The 19810-nt window shown below is 35.4% G+C and overlaps 2 protein-coding genes across 12 annotated transcripts in view; one reads left to right on the plus strand and one right to left on the minus strand.

The window, feature by feature from the left end:
- LOC106058684 (uncharacterized) overlaps positions 1-11408 on the minus strand; it is a 39323-nt gene extending 27915 nt beyond the window's left edge. Inside the window, exon 1 of the mRNA XM_056033053.1 lies at positions 11166-11408. The gene's annotated coding sequence lies outside the window, so the exon portion shown is untranslated. The remainder of the gene's footprint in view (positions 1-11165) is intronic.
- LOC106055834 (uncharacterized) overlaps positions 1-19810 on the plus strand; it is a 58470-nt gene that overhangs the window by 4620 nt on the left and 34040 nt on the right. The window lies entirely within an intron of this gene.

Raw genomic sequence — 19810 nt, forward strand, 5'->3', positions numbered from 1 at the left:
AGTGGAACAACATGGTCTTTGTCGTGTCTCTACGTTCTGTTTCTTGCATTACTGAGGGGGGGTGGAAGGGGTGCTGTACCCCATCCCTACCCCCATCTCCCCGCATTACTTGTCCTCTACAGACTTAACCTTGTATGATATAGAATGATAGTAATGTACGAATGTTGGTGTTAATGACTATTTCTTACATACTAAAAGAGCCGTCAGACTGTAAAATTGCCTTTTTGTTTTTCCTGTTGACGTAACATTTTTATTCCAGAGAATTCTCTAATCCCACAGTCTCGTTTTTTTAAAATACCAATTCCTTCACATCATTAATGAGGGGGGGGGGAAATAACAATTGTCCATTTGAAGAATGTTACGTATGTTTAAACAAGTCACGTTGACATCCTGTCATCGCCCCCTCCGCGCGCACACACACACACACACACACAGGCACTCTAAGATGGCACACACAGGCTCTCTAAGATGGAACACACAGGCACTCTAAGATGTAACACACAGGCACTCTAAGATGGCACACACAGGCTCTCTAAGATGGCACACACAGGCTCTCTAAGATGGAACACACAGGCTCTCTAAGATGGAACACACAGGCTCTCTAAGATGGCACACAGGCTCTCTAAGATGGCACACACAGGCTCTCTAAGATGGCACACACAGGCTCTCTAAAAAGGCTTTGAAAGAAACATTTGTGGACTATGTTTATTAAACGTTTCACAAGGAGAACAAAAAAATGAAAGTGTAGCCTACATATAGACAGTGGCGTAAGAGTTCATTGCGCCCTCGGCCAAATGACCAATAAAGGCCCACACAGCTGCCATTGGAAACAAAATGAATGTTTTTAAATGCAGTGACCTTTTTTTTTTACACGTTCTTTTAGCATCCCATGTGCATGGAGCGTTGTTCTCTCCCTTGGTATGCACTGTTGTTCTCATAGACATATATATATAGACTGGACGATAAAGTAAAAATTATTATGGGAAACATTTGGGAAAAGATACGTTTGTATGAGTTATACAGCAGTTATGAGCAGTGTAAAATTAAAAGTATTTATAGTTGTTGTTTTTTTCAGTCATAACCTATATAATTGATAGAACCCCTTCCGTATTATTATATCTCTAATCGTGCCTAATTATAAATAGTTTTAAATACTAGATTTAGATCTAGTCTATATAAATACTATAGTAAAAAAAATACTACTTTTACTAGTACTAAACTACTATACTATAATTGTAATCTGTATAGTCTAGTCTATAGTCTATAGACTATAGTTAGTATATAAATAGTCTAGGACTAGATTCAAGATTGTCACTAGATCTATAATCTATACTTATACTAGATCTAGTCTATAGTCTGCATGCATAGATGATAGACTGACTAGTTTAATAGTTAGTAGTAAAAAGTATGAAAAGTATTAGACCTAGTTATTACAAATATTAGTCATATTTATTAGATTTAGATCTATCAATATTAAATTAGTCACAGTCACAGTGATACTGAATTATTCTGACTTACTGAAACTAAAAGTTAATGTGTATAATATTCATTTTTTTCAACCTTTAGAATTTATCCTTGGCCTATCGTACTACGAACATTAGAGCACGTTCTGCTCATTTTCTTTGACTTTTTTGACTAAAAACTAATTCTAACAATTTGAATCGATAAGACGACCGCCATACATTAATAAAGAAGCCATGTCAACAAACATAGATCCACATCACAAACCTATATATATTTGCCTATGTCTATGATTATGAAACAAATGCAAAATATTGGGAATATGGCAGTTTTGTACTTTTCAAAACTAAAGATCATAATTATATATTGGCTGAAATGTTAGTCCTAGAATTTATAGCTCAATTGCCGCCATTTTTTTTCCACATAGATAGAGTACATAAAACATATTTGACTTCCCCCAAATAAAAATAACTTCCTACTTCCAGTCTATATTTATTTATGTCTATGGTTGTTCTATTAAGCAAGAAAGTTTAGAAATAGATGCACCTGTTTCTCTCCCTTGGTATGCATCGTTGTTCTAGCAAGAAAGTTTAGAAATAGATGCACCTGTTTCTTTCCCCCTGGTATGCACTGTTGTTCTATCAAGCAACAAAGTTTAGAAATAGATGCACCTTGTTTCTCTCCCTTGGTACGCACTGTTGTTCTATTAAGCAAGAAAGTTTAGAAATAGATGCACCTTGTTTCTCTCCCTTGGTATGCACTGTTGTTCTATCAAGCAAGAAAGTTTAGAAATAGATGTACCTTGTTTCTCTCCCTTGGTATGCACTGTTGTTCTATTTAGCAAGAAAGTTTAGAAATAGATGCACCTTGTTTCTCTCCCTTGGTATGCACTGTTGTTCTATTTAGCAAGAAAGTTTAGAAATAGATGCACCTTGTTTCTCTCCCTTGGTATGCACTGTTGTTCTATTTAGCAAGAAAGTTTAGAAATAGATGCACCTTGTTTCTCTCCCTTGGTATGCACTGTTGTTCTATTTAGCAAGAAAGTTTAGAAATAGATGCACCTTGTTTCTCTCCCTTGGTATGCACTGTTGTTCTATTTAGCAAGAAAGTTTAGAAATAGATGCACCTTGTTTCTCTCCCTTGGTGTGCACTGTTGTTCTATTTAGCTAGAAAGTTTAGAAATAGATGCACCTTGTTTCTCTCCCTTGGTATGCATCGTTGTTCTATTAAGCAACAAAGTTTAGAAATAGATGCACCTTGTTTCTCTCTTTTGGTATGCACTGTTGTTCTATTAAGCTAGAAAGTTTAGAAATAGATGTACCTTGTTTCTCTCTTTTGGTATGCATCGTTGTTCTATTAAGCTAGAAAGTTTAGAAATAGATGCACCTTGTTTCTCTCTTTTGGTACGCACTGTTGTTCTATTAAGCTAGAAAGTTTAGAAATAGATGCACCTTGTTTCTCTCTTTTGGTACGCACTGTTGTTCTATTAAGCAACAAAGTTTAGAAATAGATGCACCTTGTTTCTCTCCCTTGGTATGCACTGTTGTTCTATTTAGCAAGAAAGTTTAGAAATAGATGCACCTTGTTTCTCTCCCTTGGTATGCACTGTTGTTCTATCAAGCAAGTAAGTTTAGAAATAGATGCACCTTGTTTCTCTCCCTTGGTATGCACTGTTGTTCTATTTAGCAAGAAAGTTTAGAAATAGATGCACCTTGTTTCTCTCTTTTGGTATGCATCGTTGTTCTATTAAGCTAGAAAGTTTAGAAATAGATGCACCTTGTTTCTCTCTTTTGGTACGCACTGTTGTTCTATTAAGCTAGAAAGTTTAGAAATAGATGCACCTTGTTTCTCTCTTTTGGTACGCACTGTTGTTCTATTAAGCAACAAAGTTTAGAAATAGATGCACCTTGTTTCTCTCCCTTGGTATGCACTGTTGTTCTATTTAGCAAGAAAGTTTAGAAATAGATGCACCTTGTTTCTCTCCCTTGGTATGCACTGCTGTTGTTCTATTAAGCAACAAAGTTTAGAAATAGATGCACCTTGTTTCTCTCCCTTGGTATGCACTGTTGTTCTATTTAGCAAGAAAGTTTAGAAATAGATGCACCTTGTTTCTCTCCCTTGGTATGCACTGTTGTTCTATTTAGCAAGAAAGTTTAGAAATAGATGCACCTTGTTTCTCTCCCTTGGTATGCACTGTTGTTCTATTTAGCAAGAAAGTTTAGAAATAGATGCACCTTGTTTCTCTCCCTTGGTATGCACTGTTGTTCTATTTAGCAAGAAAGTTTAGAAATAGATGCACCTTGTTTCTCTCCCTTGGTATGCACTGTTGTTCTATTTAGCAAGAAAGTTTAGAAATAGATGCACCTTGTTTCTCTCCCTTGGTATGCACTGTTGTTCTATTTAGCAAGAAAGTTTAGAAATAGATGCACCTTGTTTCTCTCCCTTGGTATGCACTGTTGTTCTATTTAGCAAGAAAGTTTAGAAATAGATGCACCTTGTTTCTCTCCCTTGGTGTGCACTGTTGTTCTATTTAGCTAGAAAGTTTAGAAATAGATGCACCTTGTTTCTCTCCCTTGGTATGCATCGTTGTTCTATTAAGCAACAAAGTTTAGAAATAGATGCACCTTGTTTCTCTCTTTTGGTATGCATCGTTGTTCTATTAAGCTAGAAAGTTTAGAAATAGATGCACCTTGTTTCTCTCCCTTGGTATGCACTGTTGTTCTATTTAGCAAGAAAGTTTAGAAATAGATGCACCTTGTTTCTCTCCCTTGGTATGCATCGTTGTTCTATTAAGCAACAAAGTTTAGAAATAGATGCACCTTGTTTCTCTCTTTTGGTATGCACTGTTGTTCTATTAAGCTAGAAAGTTTAGAAATAGATGTACCTTGTTTCTCTCTTTTGGTATGCATCGTTGTTCTATTAAGCTAGAAAGTTTAGAAATAGATGCACCTTGTTTCTCTCTTTTGGTACGCACTGTTGTTCTATTAAGCTAGAAAGTTTAGAAATAGATGCACCTTGTTTCTCTCTTTTGGTACGCACTGTTGTTCTATTAAGCAACAAAGTTTAGAAATAGATGCACCTTGTTTCTCTCCCTTGGTATGCACTGTTGTTCTATTTAGCAAGAAAGTTTAGAAATAGATGCACCTTGTTTCTCTCTTTTGGTATGCATCGTTGTTCTATTAAGCTAGAAAGTTTAGAAATAGATGCACCTTGTTTCTCTCTTTTGGTACGCACTGTTGTTCTATTAAGCTAGAAAGTTTAGAAATAGATGCACCTTGTTTCTCTCTTTTGGTACGCACTGTTGTTCTATTAAGCAACAAAGTTTAGAAATAGATGCACCTTGTTTCTCTCCCTTGGTATGCACTGTTGTTCTATTTAGCAAGAAAGTTTAGAAATAGATGCACCTTGTTTCTCTCCCTTGGTATGCACTGTTGTTCTATTTAGCAAGTAAGTTTAGAAATAGATGCACCTTGTTTCTCTCCCTTGGTATGCATCGTTGTTCTATTTAGCAAGAAAGTTTAGAAATAGATGCACCTTGTTTCTCTCCCTTGGTATGCACTGTTGTTCTATTTAGCAAGAAAGTTTAGAAATAGATGCACCTTGTTTCTCTCTTTTGGTACGCACTGTTGTTCTATTAAGCAACAAAGTTTAGAAATAGATGCACCTTGTTTCTCTCCCTTGGTATGCACTGTTGTTCTATTTAGCAAGAAAGTTTAGAAATAGATGCACCTTGTTTCTCTCTTTTGGTATGCATCGTTGTTCTATTAAGCTAGAAAGTTTAGAAATAGATGCACCTTGTTTCTCTCTTTTGGTACGCACTGTTGTTCTATTAAGCTAGAAAGTTTAGAAATAGATGCACCTTGTTTCTCTCTTTTGGTACGCACTGTTGTTCTATTAAGCAACAAAGTTTAGAAATAGATGCACCTTGTTTCTCTCCCTTGGTATGCACTGTTGTTCTATTTAGCAAGAAAGTTTAGAAATAGATGCACCTTGTTTCTCTCCCTTGGTATGCACTGTTGTTCTATTTAGCAAGTAAGTTTAGAAATAGATGCACCTTGTTTCTCTCCCTTGGTATGCACTGTTGTTCTATTTAGCAAGAAAGTTTAGAAATAGATGCACCTTGTTTCTCTCCCTTGGTATGCACTGTTGTTCTATTTAGCAAGAAAGTTTAGAAATAGATGCACCTTGTTTCTCTCCCTTGGTATGCACTGTTGTTCTATTTAGCAAGAAAGTTTAGAAATAGATGCACCTTGTTTCTCTCCCTTGGTATGCACTGTTGTTCTATTTAGCAAGAAAGTTTAGAAATAGATGCACCTTGTTTCTCTCCCTTGGTATGCACTGTTGTTCTATTAAGCTAGAAAGTTTAGAAATAGATGCACCTGTTCAGTGGCGTAACTAAGGTGGGGGATGGGGGGGGAGAATTTTAAAATCCCCCCGGGCCCCCACCTAGGGGGGGCCCCCAAAAGGGTGTCCGAAATTTATTTGTAAATACATAAATTAATATATTTGATTGACAAATAGTGTCAACGGGTGTCTTTTTTTATCAACATTTATGGATTAAATTTATCACAAAGACTAAACCTAGATATTTTTAAAATATTTTTGCCGCAGAGATCAATTTTTTTAAAATAATCATAGTTTTCCATCTTAAACTTTGTTGCCACGAATAAAACTGCATGATATACAGCGAATTCCAGGTATCTTGTTACCTTTACTAATAATAGATCTAAATGGCGAGTATTTTATGGCTACACTAATTAACATTGAAGCAAAATTTACAGAATCGAGTATAACTAAAAGTTATTCTTAACAATGCTAAAATTGTCCATTATTCGGGTTTGGAGTCTATAATTTCAGAATTAAACTTCACACTCGAGTTATTACCCCTTTATTTATCTTTCCTCAATCCAATGGAAACTCTCTCTTTTTATTTACATCTAATGATCTAATCCTTTTGCTTTCGCACAAAACATAAACAAAAAATAATGACGTAATATCATATAATATTAATACATTCTTCCTATTGAAGTTATTATCACACCCTTCCTTTTAAAGTTCTTAATAGTGATATCTACTAGCAGGGCCGGCCCTAGCATTTGCGGGGCCTTATGCGAAACGGATCGCGCGGGGTTTAGTCTGGGTAGGGATAAGCATAATGTCAAAATTATTTTTTTTTTAATTAGAAAATAGGCCTACTTTCGTCTTTGTAATAAATTTTTATCAAATGAAAGCTCACAATGCCACTTTTTATTTATTGGCACCCCAAAATGTCAATTTCGTCTATTCTTCAGGAGATTTGAATAAATTCAAAAAAAGTTCAGGACTTTATCGTATATTTTGCCTTTTCATGAGATTTCCGGAGGCCCTGAAAAATCAGGAGGTCGCGAAAACCCTGTTATTTTATATACGTTATAATTGTTTAATTTAATAATGTACACTTGGAATTAGCGCGGGGCCTATGAAAGCGCGGCGCCCACTGCGACCGGCCCTGTCTACTAGGAACTTTAACAATTCGTCCACTTCTGGTTGTCTTGACTAAACAAGTTCTCTAGACGTTGGTCTATAACTGTCTGTTTCGTTTGTTGCAACAGTTTGCAATTCATTGTCTTCATCGGTATCATAGTACCCAGAGATGTCTTCATCGAAACTCGAAACTTCTGTATGTTTTTCCATTGTTTGTCTTTATGATGTAAGATCTGGGTGCTGAATTTTTTTATGACAACTGTTTTCTGCCATGTTTGACCTAGACGAACTCTCCGACAGAATAATCTTTAGGTAGTCTTGCTTTTGCATTGTATTTCACGTAGCTTTTCATCTGTCGTTCGTTGAGTAATGTCTCTGCATTTTCAGCTACCGATGGTTTCAATAGTTTGTGATCAGTTGGAATGATTCCCTGAGTCTTCTACTCGTCAGCAGTTGTGATGGTGAATACGGCTGTTCACTTATCGGAGTATTTCTATACTCGAGCATAACGAGATATGGATCTTTCCCACTTTTGTATACTCTGAATCCTTTTGCTTTCGCACAAAACATAAACAACCAACAATGACGTAATGCCATATAATATTAGCACAGAATCTTCTTCATGCATTGGAAAATAAAGCATTTTTTGCCTATCTTGAATTCTGGTCAAAGCTCCTGCGCCCAATTAATATAGTTCAGAAGAAACTACAAAATTCTGGACTGCATATACGGGAATCTGCTAAAGAAATTAGTACCCTTTCATGCTTTCTGAAAAATGATGAGAAACTGACAAAAACCCAATCCATCGAAAAAGCAAAAGAAGGTAGTGAATACTATGGATTCCCTGTAATCAAAACAACCATATGAAAGAAAAGACTTGATGGGAAGTTGAGTTCTAATGTAGGACTGTCAATACAACTTCAATTCAAACGTGTTTCGACAGAATTGCTGGACAGATTTCATATGGAGATGAAGGGCAGATTCTTAAGGCTGGAAAGAAAATGGATACCTTTGGGTTTCTTCTTGAACCAAGACACCTGTTAGAAGACACGCTTGTGACAAACTGTGCTACTTTTCCTGTTTGTATGATGAAATAAATGGAAAATCGCTTTTTCAATGATGTCATTGATGCACGAGCACTTTTCATCAACAAACAGTAAGACAATCACCAATAGACATATGAGGAAACAAGCTTCATATGGGAATTACGTGTGCTCACAAATACTAGAAAGTATCGAAGTAGTTGATGTTATAGATGTCTTTGCTGCACAGAATGCACGACGTGAAGCGATATCAATTTAGATTTGTCACTTGTGCATTATTTAACTAATAAACAACGGTATTATTCATTAAAAGAGTCTTGATGATTACTTTTTGTTAAGTTTACTGATATACTGAACCAATTTGATTTGGGGCTTATATATTTTTGCGTACATTATCTCATGTCATATATCGAATGTCAAAATGCAAGGGGCCCCCAAAGAGGTCAATCCCCCCGGGCCCCCAAATCCCTAGTTACGCCCCTGCACCTGTTTCTAACTTGCTACCCAGAAGAACAGAAACACGTTCTTGTAGTGAATACTTATTATATGCCAGTGATAAAATAGAAAGTTGATATCTGCTTATCATATGCCAGTGATATAAAATAGAAAGTTAATATCTGCTTATCATATGCCAGTGATATAAAATAGAAAGTTGATAGCTGCTTATCATATGCCAGTGATAAAATAGAAAGTTGATATCTGCTTATCGTATGCCAGTGATAAAATAGAAAGTTGATATCTGCTTATCATATACCAGTGATAAAATAGAAAGTTGATATCTGCTTATCATATACCAGTGATAAAATAGAAAGTGGATATCTGCTTATCATATACCAGTGATAAAATAAAAAGTTGATATCTGCTTATCGTATGCCAGTGATAAAATAGAAAGTTGATATCTGCTTATCATATACCAGTGATAAAATAGAAAGTTGATATCTGCTTATCATATACAAGTAATAAAATAGAAAGTTGATATCTGCTTATCGTATCCTTGATAAAATACAAAGTTGATATCTGTTTATCGTATGCATTGATAAAATAGAAAGTTGATATCTGTTTATCATATGCATTGATAAAATAGAAAGTTGATATCTGCTTATCATATACCAGTGATAAAATAGAAAGTTGATATCTGCTGATAAGGGATGACTACTGAACTATATTTGTTTAATGTTCAAATTTTGATACTGATGGTACAGGACACTGCTGCGTAGAGGAAATCAACAGAACAATAGTCACGTGATACAAGTTGCATCAGATTTAATGAGGACAAATAAGACACACATTTGGGGACACAGCAATTATTTAGGGAATGTAACTTTGTGTAATGGGGAAAAAACTTCATAAAATAATTATTTGGTTTATAGAAAACAACCAGCTGTAGGTTGTTCCTTATAAGAACAACCAAAAGTTAAAAAGCATTGAATGTCATCATTGTCACGACACTAGTGTTTGTAAGAAGTCGTTTCTAATTGAAGCGTAATGACGCAATTACTTGTCAAAAAGAAATACCTGCATTGCAATGTCCTCATACGTAAATGCTCAATTACTTATAAGTGGCTTTTTTTTTATGGTCTTCTACCTTTGAGTTATGACATAATAAAAGGGGAGGGGGGGGGGAGTGAATCCTATTCTGAAGCCCTGGTCTACTGTGCACTCTGCAACGTTACTGCTCAAACATATACATGTGGTGCAGTTTAAAAAAAAAGTCTGTTACTAGAGATTCATCAAGCACAGAGTTATCTAACTTACGTTGACTTTCTATAAAAGTTAAAAACAGATGTGAACGTAGGAAGGACCCAGTTCTTTGCATGCTTCAATAGAAGCAACTCGTGAATCGTGAGAAGGAAAAATAAAATTCATAGAAAAATAAATACCGGTACTTCTCAGACTAGAATAAAAAACAAAACCTTTAGCTAGGTCAGCCTTTTGATACGTTTGTTTGTGGTGTTCAGATGTCAAGTATATTTATTGAGTTTTGTATTGTTGTCCCCCCCCCCCCCCCAATAGTCAAGTAGTAAGTAAGGCAAAGGAAGGGCTAATTAATAAATTAACTTTAATAACAATGAAACCATTTGCCATTGAGAAAAATAAAAATATTTGGGATTTTAATAAAAAGGAAGCAAATAAATATTTGTGTGTGTGTGGATTTTTTATGGTGACGTTGGGAAGAAGCTAGCGATTCGTTGTGAATGACGCAAGATAAGTAGCATTGTTTTCACTTGGTCTTAGTTAGAGCAGACGACTCCAGAACCTGAGACTGAAAGGTTGCGTTATTGTAATGAGTTAGATTTTGTTAAAGAATATTAATACTAAATTCTAGTACAGGGGTGGGCCACATTCGGCCCGCCGGAGTGTATTTTGAAGCCCGCGGACACCTACAGAAATCTGTTGGCCCACAGTATATACATATAAAAATGCAAATATATTAAAATTAAAATATATTAAAAATAATATAATACGCCTACAGCGGTGTAGTTGTTTACCAGTTGTTTGGTGCTACAAGTCAACGACCGTCGACAACATGTATCCGGTGTAACGAATACGAAAGTACTGTTGGCTATTGATCATTTATACATTTTAAAAACCATAAAGATCTTAGATCTTTTATATTAACAAATTAAAAACAACATATTACTGTGAGCTAATGAATTGCTGATAAGTCTACAACTGTAGCCAAACTGAATTTCCATTTGTTTGGACCAGGAGATGAGCTGTGTTTTTAAAAGTCATCTCTTCATTTTTACGTACTTTTTAGCCCCTACAGAATCACATTTTCTCAGCTCTTCTTTTTTTTTTTATTTAGTTGGCAACAGTGAAGTTAAATTGAGTGTCCTTGACATTGGTCTACTTTTTCGTGCAAATTGAAACCAAAGAGCAAAAATGTAAAAATTGCAACCTCTACACAATAAATACCAGACTGGCTGGAAATTAGAGAAAGCAAAGCGATACACAGTAAACTAAACTCGACTAAGTAAAAAGTGTGTCGCTCAAGCCTTCCCCCCCCCCCAAAAAAAAAAACAAAAAAAAAAACTCGATGTTTACAGCTGACATGTTTCTGAACTTAATTGGATGCACACGTGTGTTTTGTCATGACCTAGTCGTAACCAAGGAGTTGTCAATGTAAACAATTCCACCGTTCTCACCCTGTAGAGGATATTTTTGTTAAAGCTCCTGTATAAAATGTGAACTTACCTGCTGGGTTGTGCTCACGTCTGCCACCACGTTCTCATCTAACATTGGATCCTCCCGCTTAAAAAAAGTTTCTTCCCGTTCTTTGTTATCCTTCAACATATCGTACCGTAAGCCTTCTGTTGTGTGGTGTTTAATTTTAATATCTTACCGTGCGTCTTCTGTATTCCATAACTTTTAAAATACCTGTATAGTGTTCTGTTTCTTTGAAGAATGCTGTTTCGAAGCCTACACCAATGAGTTGTACAGTACGCTGAGCTGTGAACAACAAACACGCAATAAACAGTCTTCCAACTTTTTGTTTCATGGGAAATAAATGAGGCTTAAGTTGAGGTTTTGTGTTTGGGTGTATTAGTGTATTAATACTGTGACGTTATTGTGTGGTATTTCTGTGTCTATGTTTGAATAATTTCGTGAGTTCGTGGCCTTGAACTTTCTCATTACTTTGTGGTGAAAGTCAGATTATTGAGATCAAGATATATATATTTTTTTTTAGCAATAAATAAAATAACAAAAATAAAATATTGTAGCAAAGCAAAAAAAAAAAAAAAAGCCCATAAATTCCAGGGTCTCTAAATAAAGATTGACCTTTTTTTTCTGTTTCTCGGTCTTTCTAGATCTTTGAGAACTCGTGCATGAATTATACTAGATTTTAACATTTGACATTTTACTTTGTAATGGGGCGCACAGATACTAAGATAGCAGTTCTCTTTCTAGATGTACTTACAGATACTAAAGATAGTAGTGCTCTTTCACGATCTAGTACTCACAGATACAGAAGATAGAAGTGCAGTTTCTAGATCTAGTACTCACAGAAACAGAAGATAAGATGTGCAGTTTATAGATCTATGCTCACAGATACAGAAGATAGAAGTGCACTTTCTAGATCTAGTGCTCACAGATACAGAAGATATCAGTGCAGTTTCTAGATCTAGTGCTCACAGATACAGAAGATATCAGTGCAGTTTCTAGATCTAGTGCTCACAGATACAGAAGATAGAATTTAAGTTTCTAGATCTAGTGCTCCCAGGATAGGAGATCATCTCTATGAGTGTACTAACTTAATGCGGTGTTTACAAAACAGTCTCAACTGACACGCTAAATGGGGGTAGGGGGCTGTCTGGTCTATACATTCAACTAAACGTGGAGTGGGAGAGGAAATTTAATTTGTGTTGAAGTCAACTGTGGTTATAGACTAGGTCACCTCTATGTGGTTATAGACTAGGTCACCTCTATGTGGTTATAGACTAGGTCACCTCTATGTGGTTATAGATTAGGTCACCTCTATGTGGCTATAGAATTGGTCACCTCTATGTGGTTATAGACTAGGTCACCTCTATGTGGCTATAGACTAGGTCACCTATATGTGGTTATAGACTATGTTACCTCTATGTGGTTATAGACTAGGTCACCTCTATGTGGTTATAGACTAGTTATAGACTAGGTCACCTCTATGTGGTTATAGACTAGGTCACCTCTATGTGGTTATAGAGTTATAGACTAGGTCACCTCTATGTGGTTATAGACTAGGTCACCTCTATGTGGTTATAGACTAGGTCACCTCTATGTGGCTATAGACTAGGTCACCTATATGTGGTTATAGACTAGGTCACCTCTATGTGGTTATAGACTAGGTCACCTCTATGTGGTTATAGAGTAGGTCACCTCTATGTGGTTATAGACTAGGTCACCTCTATGTGGTTATAGAGTAGGTCACCTCTATGTGGTTATAGACCATGTTATCTCTCTGTGTTTATAGACCAGTTCATTTATGTGTGTTTATAGACTAGGTCACCTATTTTTGGTAATACGCCTGACCACGTCTGTGTGGTTAGAACCCAGATCACATGTGTGTGGTTAGAGCCCAGATCACGTCTGTGTGGTTAGAACCCAGACCACATCTGTGTGGTTAGAACCCAGACCACATCTGTGTGGTATGAACCCAGACCACATCTGTGTGGTTAGAACCCAGACCACATCTGTGTGGTTAGAACCCAGACCACCTCTGTGTGGTTAGAACCCAGACCACATCTGTGTGGTTAGAACCCATACCACATCTGTGTGGTTAGAACCCAGACCACATCTGTGTGGTTAGAACCCAGACCACATCTGTGTAGTTAGAACCTAGACCACCTCTGTGTGGTTAGAGCCCAGACCACGTATGTGTGGTTAGAGCCCATACCACCTCTGTGTGGTTAGAGGCAAAGTTTCATGTAAATAAACATATAGACTATAGACCTATTTTTTCTTCTGTCTGTTTTTCTGTCTTTCTAGAATCTAGATCGTCAAGAAGTTATGTATGAATTATTCTAGACTTTAAATGACTGCTTTTGGAAACAACTTTGAAAGGTTGTCATCGAGCTTGTCAAATAAACAAGACAGACAATACAATTGATACTTTAAAAGAGGTTCAATCATTTTAGAAACTACAATATTTAAAAACAAAAGCTGATAGCAATTATTTAGTGTATTAAAGCAATATTGCTAAGCAAAGTATTTTATGAAAACTTTTTTTTTCACTTTTGCAGTGTCAAATAAAATTCATTCTCTCGTTTGCTTAGAGCACAATATTTAGTTGGCAAAGAGTGATCGAGTTCTTAAGTGTTTGATGCAATTACAGCTGAACCCAGGGAGACTTGGAGAGAAACTAAGGTCGTTTCTAGAGAGCTATTGAGATATAGTAGATGCTGTAACATAGGTGTTGACGACAAAACTTCACCACACTGGGTGGGCACTCTAAATTGAACTTCAATGTTACCAACGAAATCAAAGCTACTAACAGAAGAGCTCAGATAATTTGTTTCTGCAGTGCTGGGAAGTGCACACAAATGATAACACAACTACTAGCATTAGCCACCGGCTACGCCCGTTGATTTGGATCCGGGCTATATATTGTTTTGTTTTTTTCTCTCTCTCCCAACACTCCGCCTTAAAAAATAGTCCTATTTACACTATCTGACTATTCTTCTGCTTTTCAGTATTCAGTTCTTTCAAAATATTTGATTGGCTGTATGATATTTTTTGGCCTGGGCCTTTGTTACAGCCTGCAAATCGTTATGTTCACATAATACTTTGGCCACACCCCTCTCCTTATTTTTTTTGTGTACTTTCAATAAAACGTTTCGCTTTTTATCAAACCTTTTTTTATGGCTAGTATTTTCTAGTACGTGATACTGCCCTACCAGACACACTTCCGACCCGTCAATTTGTTCTCACATTTGAACTCTCTCCTAACATCAGTGTGGTCCATGGTTTACAGCTTGTTACGTTGGGTTAGAACGGCCCGCTTACATCGACTACCCAAACACAAACTTGTGGCTGAGAATTCTAGTTTCACCTTTCTCCTTCACCTACCCTGAACAAATAATTGTACATACAATCACTGACTTTTCTTCGAAGTTTTAATTCTATATTTAACTATTTCATAAGCTCTGTGTTGCTATTGGTTGACCCCCCCCCCCTTTTTTTTTTTTGTTATCACTCTGGCGTTGTAATGCACATTCACTCAAAAATTCTCTTCTCTCTCTTTTTTATATATATATATATATTACTTCCACCTTCAACACACAAAATAATCAAGTTGAATTATTTTATTTATTTTTAAAACTAACAGACATATTCAGTTACCGTCGGCTTCATATGACAAAAATATATAGGCCCTATATATATTTTATACAATGTATACAAAAGCAAGTTTCTCGCGAAAAGAGAAATTTACGCGCTAAAAAAAAAAAAAAGAGTTTAAACAGTGTTTAAATAAGGAAGAAAATTTGGATTTATACTTTTGGATATGTCGGCTTTAAAAACATATTGGGTCTAAATTGCGAATAAAAGTAAAGTTTTTGGTCAATTGAACAGGTGCGGTTTCGTTTGTGAAAGATGCTTAGTTGTTCTAGGCACACGGACAATAATAACTGGTTACATTTTCGCATTTTTTCGTCAAGAAATAACATCTATAATATATATAACATAAATAACATTTATAATTTATATAACATATATAATGCACATTTTATCTACACTTCCTTTATTTTGTTTACCGGATACACCAGAAAGCTTGCTATTTATGGATTTACCGTTGTGTATACAGATTCCCAACACTGGATCTTATTTCTATCCAGCTAAATGTGACAAACGTGACACAACAATATTTGATCTGTAATTTGTTGTTCTTGTGTGTCTTTAAAATGAATGTGTTTTTGGATAGCCATAAAGAAGAACACACTTCTATATAGGACCAGGTACTCATCATCAGGTCTCCTCACAATAACTCACACTAACACATTCATTAATTTTAGATGTTCACTGGCACTCCAAAATATTTCAATCAGAGTGGAATTGTAACTCAGATCTAGTATCTGCTGTTAGATCTAGTATCTGCTGTTAGATCTAGTTTCTGCTGTTAGATCTAGTATCTGCTGTTAGATCTAGTATCTACTGTTAGATCTAGTATCTGCTGTTAGATCTAGTATCTGCTGTTAGATCTAGTATCTGCTGTTAGATCTAGTATCTACTGTTAGATCTAGTATCTGCTGTTAGATCTAGTATCTGCTGTTAGATCTAGTATCTACTGTTAGATCTAGTATCTGCTGTTAGATCTAGTATCTGCTGTTAGATCTAGTATCTGCTGTTAGATCTAGTTTCTGCTGTTAGATCTAGTATCTACTGTTAGATCTAGTATCTGCTGTTAGATCTAGTATCTGCTGTTAGATCTAGTATCTGCTGTTAGATCTAGTATCTGCTGTTAGATCTAGTATCTGCTGTTAGATCTAGTATCTGCTGTTAGATCTAGTATCTACTGTTAGATCTAGTATCTACTGTTAGATCTAGTATCTGCTGTTAGATCTAGTATCTGCTGTTAGATCTAGTATCTACTGTTAGATCTAGTATCTGCTGTTAGATCTAGTATCTGCTGTTAGATCTAGTATCTACTGTTAGATCTAGTATCTGCTGTTAGATCTAGTTTCTGCTGTTAGATCTAGTATCTACTGTTAGATCTAGTATCTGCTGTTAGATCTAGTATCTGCTGTTAGATCTAGTATCTGCTGTTAGATCTAGTATCTGCTGTTAGATCTAGTATCTGCTGTTAGATCTAGTATCTGCAATCGTTTCGCAGTCTCCAGCACGTGACGCATTCATTCTTCAACTTCCTTATTGATAAGAAGAGCTTGACTCTCCACTTGAACTCATTTCGAATCACTTTTTTTTTTTGAACAAAGCTTATTTCAACTCTCTGTCTGTCTGTCTGTCCGGCCAAAAGCTTATACACGTTATTTCTCCGACGCCCAATCTCGGATGAAGCTGAAATTTTGCACAATTATTTATTTTGCTGACAACATAAAAATCAATAATAATAATAATAAAAAATAACAAATTAGTTAATTAATCATTGGTAATAAATTATTTTGTTTGGTATCTCAAACAAGGGAAAGAAATTGTACTTGACTGAAGTGGTGGTATAAGCTGAATTATTTCCCTTTATTTTAGTTTGAGTGAACACAAACATAAAATAGAAACAATAGATAACTATACAATCTTCCATGTTCATAGACTCTTCGCTAGCAGAGTGGTTTCCGCGTTAGCTTGAGAAAGCTTTAACCCACATGATCAAATTCATGTCGTTCCCTTTAAACAAAAATACATTTAAAAAGCGAACACCCAGATACCCCGTTCTTTTCCCCCCTACTCCTTCCCAACTGGTCCAGACCAGTGATCAGATCATAGCTTAGTGAGAACGCTAAAAGCATGAAATTGCGATAAACGATAACAATTGGTAAAAAGATATTTCTGATCGCACATATTTTTTTATTGTTAGTTTAGATCTAGTACAAATGTAATTACATAATTGATCCAAACTAAGTGATACACTTAATATATAGCGTTTTTTTTTTGTATTTTGCTTGTTTTTCAATTATTTTTTTCTTTGTTTAAATGAAGTTTCTAATTTTCACAATTATTGTGTGTATTGCCTCGTCTGAAATGTCAGATCATGAGTTCAGATATTATGTTATAATGTAAACTGTAATAAGTGATGTCGAACGAAAGAATAGTTCGTCATTCTATCATTTAATAAAAAGGCCACTTACCGGTAGAGAGGGTTCATGGCTAGGCCTATATCATGATAAATGCGTCGATATGCAAAACAACAACAACAACAACAAAAACACGCGCACACACCACCAACACCAGAACGACAAACAACAACGACGAATGATCTAAACAAAATGTTTTGTTTGAACTGTTGGTCACGTGTGTGCATGCAAGGGACTATATCTGAGGATTTGATACAAATGTGCCTGACTGAAGTGTGAGAAGCACCACCATATTACACATAGAGAGAGAGAGAGGAAGAGAGAGAGTATAACTGCTTTTAAACAACACACCGCGAAGAGTATCTAATATCTTTTATATGGTGTACGCATAACAATTAACGACAAAATTAAGTTCGGGAAAGTTGTCCTAAATCACGCTAGACCTATAAATTTAATTGTGCCTATAAAACAATTCAAAGCTATGGCGCATGTCTGATTATTGGTGACTGTTCAACTTGTCTGCATGTAAACATGAAATGTTCTAGGAATAAAACAGGAAGGATTGTGATGTAGATAGAGAGACTTGAGACTGAAGCACTGGGCAGTGTTCCGTTGGTTAAATTAGTATTTTGGGATTGCAGGCTCGGCTTTGCTCACGAGCTCAACTCTTTCTCTCTCAACTTTAATGTGAACTTTGACCTACATAACAGTCAACTGTGTTTCTAGTGACACTTTCGTTTAGGTTACTTTGTGAAATACGTAAGGTTTTTTTTGTAAGATCTTGTTGTAAAATTTTGTTGTAAGATTTTGTTGTAAGATTTTGTTGTAAAATTTTGTTATTTTTTTGTAAGATTTTGTTATTTTGTTGTAAGATTTTGTTGTAAGATTTTGTTGTAAGATTTTGTTATTTTGTTGTAAGATATTGTTATTTTGTTGTAAGATTTTGTTGTGTTTGTCGAACTTTCTTTTGTTTCAGACACTTTTTTCCCGATGCTTTTGTATTGTATGAAGATGTTTAACTATCGCCTGCTCCAACAGTAAACTGATCAAACATTTGTGACGTCACATCTGTACCACCAGAAACTATATACACATACACATTTTCAGATGGTAAACATAGACATGTCAAGCACATATACAATCAATATACACATATAGATAGTACAGATATAAATAGTTTACAATATCAAAGTGAGAAATGTTTTGAAATCTTTGGTTTAGGTCTTAGGTCGTCATAGAACAGTACGGAATAAATTTATCAATTAGTAGCGAGGAGCGAGTTCATTAGTATTCAACTTATGCAATCGGATATCTGGCTTTATGCGAAGCTATTTTAACTGTATGCAATTTTCGTCTTTCTGGGGACCGTTTCAGTCGTTTCGCGGACCACAGTTTGAGAAACACTGATCTAGTAAATCTCTAGTTTACCAGTGAATAGACATAAGAAACCAGCTCTCTAATTCTTGTTTATGATAATAAACAATGACCTAACACTAAGAGAGGCCTTTAATTTTATCTTTTTTGAGCGGCCCCCGAAAGCGTAATAGCGCTTTTAGTTTTGTGTGGTCTGTCTGTCCGTCCGTCCGTCCTTCCGTCCCGTTAAGATCAACGAAACTAGAAAAGATTTAAAAAATCCAACATCATGATATTTTTTTTACCTTTCAAAGTTCTGATAGAATGGGTACTTTTTTTTTCTTTTCTGAAAACGAATCATTTAATTTTAATTTAATATGCAAGAAGTTTTTCATACAAATGCACCATTTTTATAACTATTCCATATAAATAGGAACAAAACACGGGGGTATATTGCAAAGTCGCCTTGTATATTTTAAAAATATTTATGCAATTTTTTTTGGTACGTGATTTAAAAAAAAAGTTTTGAAATATACTTGTTTGACTAAATTAAGTGTTTTCTGTTAGAAAAGCTAATTACATTGTAAATAAAATGTTTACGGTAATTTTAATCGTGAACGTATGTATTTAGTAAGTATATGAGTTGAATATAACATAGTACATCATTTAATTTGCAGTTTCACATTAATTACTTGTGGTGCAATGTGGTATTGACAACACACAATTTAGAGATTTAACCGAAGGGAAAAGTTTCTTCTTTGAGGTCTTAAATGAGAGATTGGCCCTTTAGAAAACGATCAATCAGATAATCATTCAATAGCATCAGACAGGTTCATATTGAACCATATCTTCTCAATCATCAGTTCATTGAATACATATGATTATAACAATGTAGTAATAATTGGATTAATAGACGCTCGTATCTCCGTATGATGTGGTATCATGCCGTCAGTCGGCTTACCTATAGAATAATATCAGCAACACTTTCAATACGTACACATGTCTTCTTTTTGTATTGTCGGAGATAAGTTTTTGATTGTTTTTAGTTCATAGCTTCTGATATTCTTGCTGAAAATATTGAAACCTGTCTTTTTACCTGCCATAGCGGAACACTTCGGGGAACGATTCTGAGTTTGTGTTTCCACCCAAACTATCTTTTTAACTTTGTTATTTAAGGTTTGCATATTAAATGAATAAAAAAAAAGTTTAAAATGAGTGAACTACTACCAACACAAAAAATATGCTTTAGGTTTGAGCAATACT

The sequence above is a fragment of the Biomphalaria glabrata genome, chromosome 6 (assembly GCF_947242115.1).
Source record: "Biomphalaria glabrata chromosome 6, xgBioGlab47.1, whole genome shotgun sequence".
Taxonomy (NCBI): domain Eukaryota; kingdom Metazoa; phylum Mollusca; class Gastropoda; family Planorbidae; genus Biomphalaria; species Biomphalaria glabrata.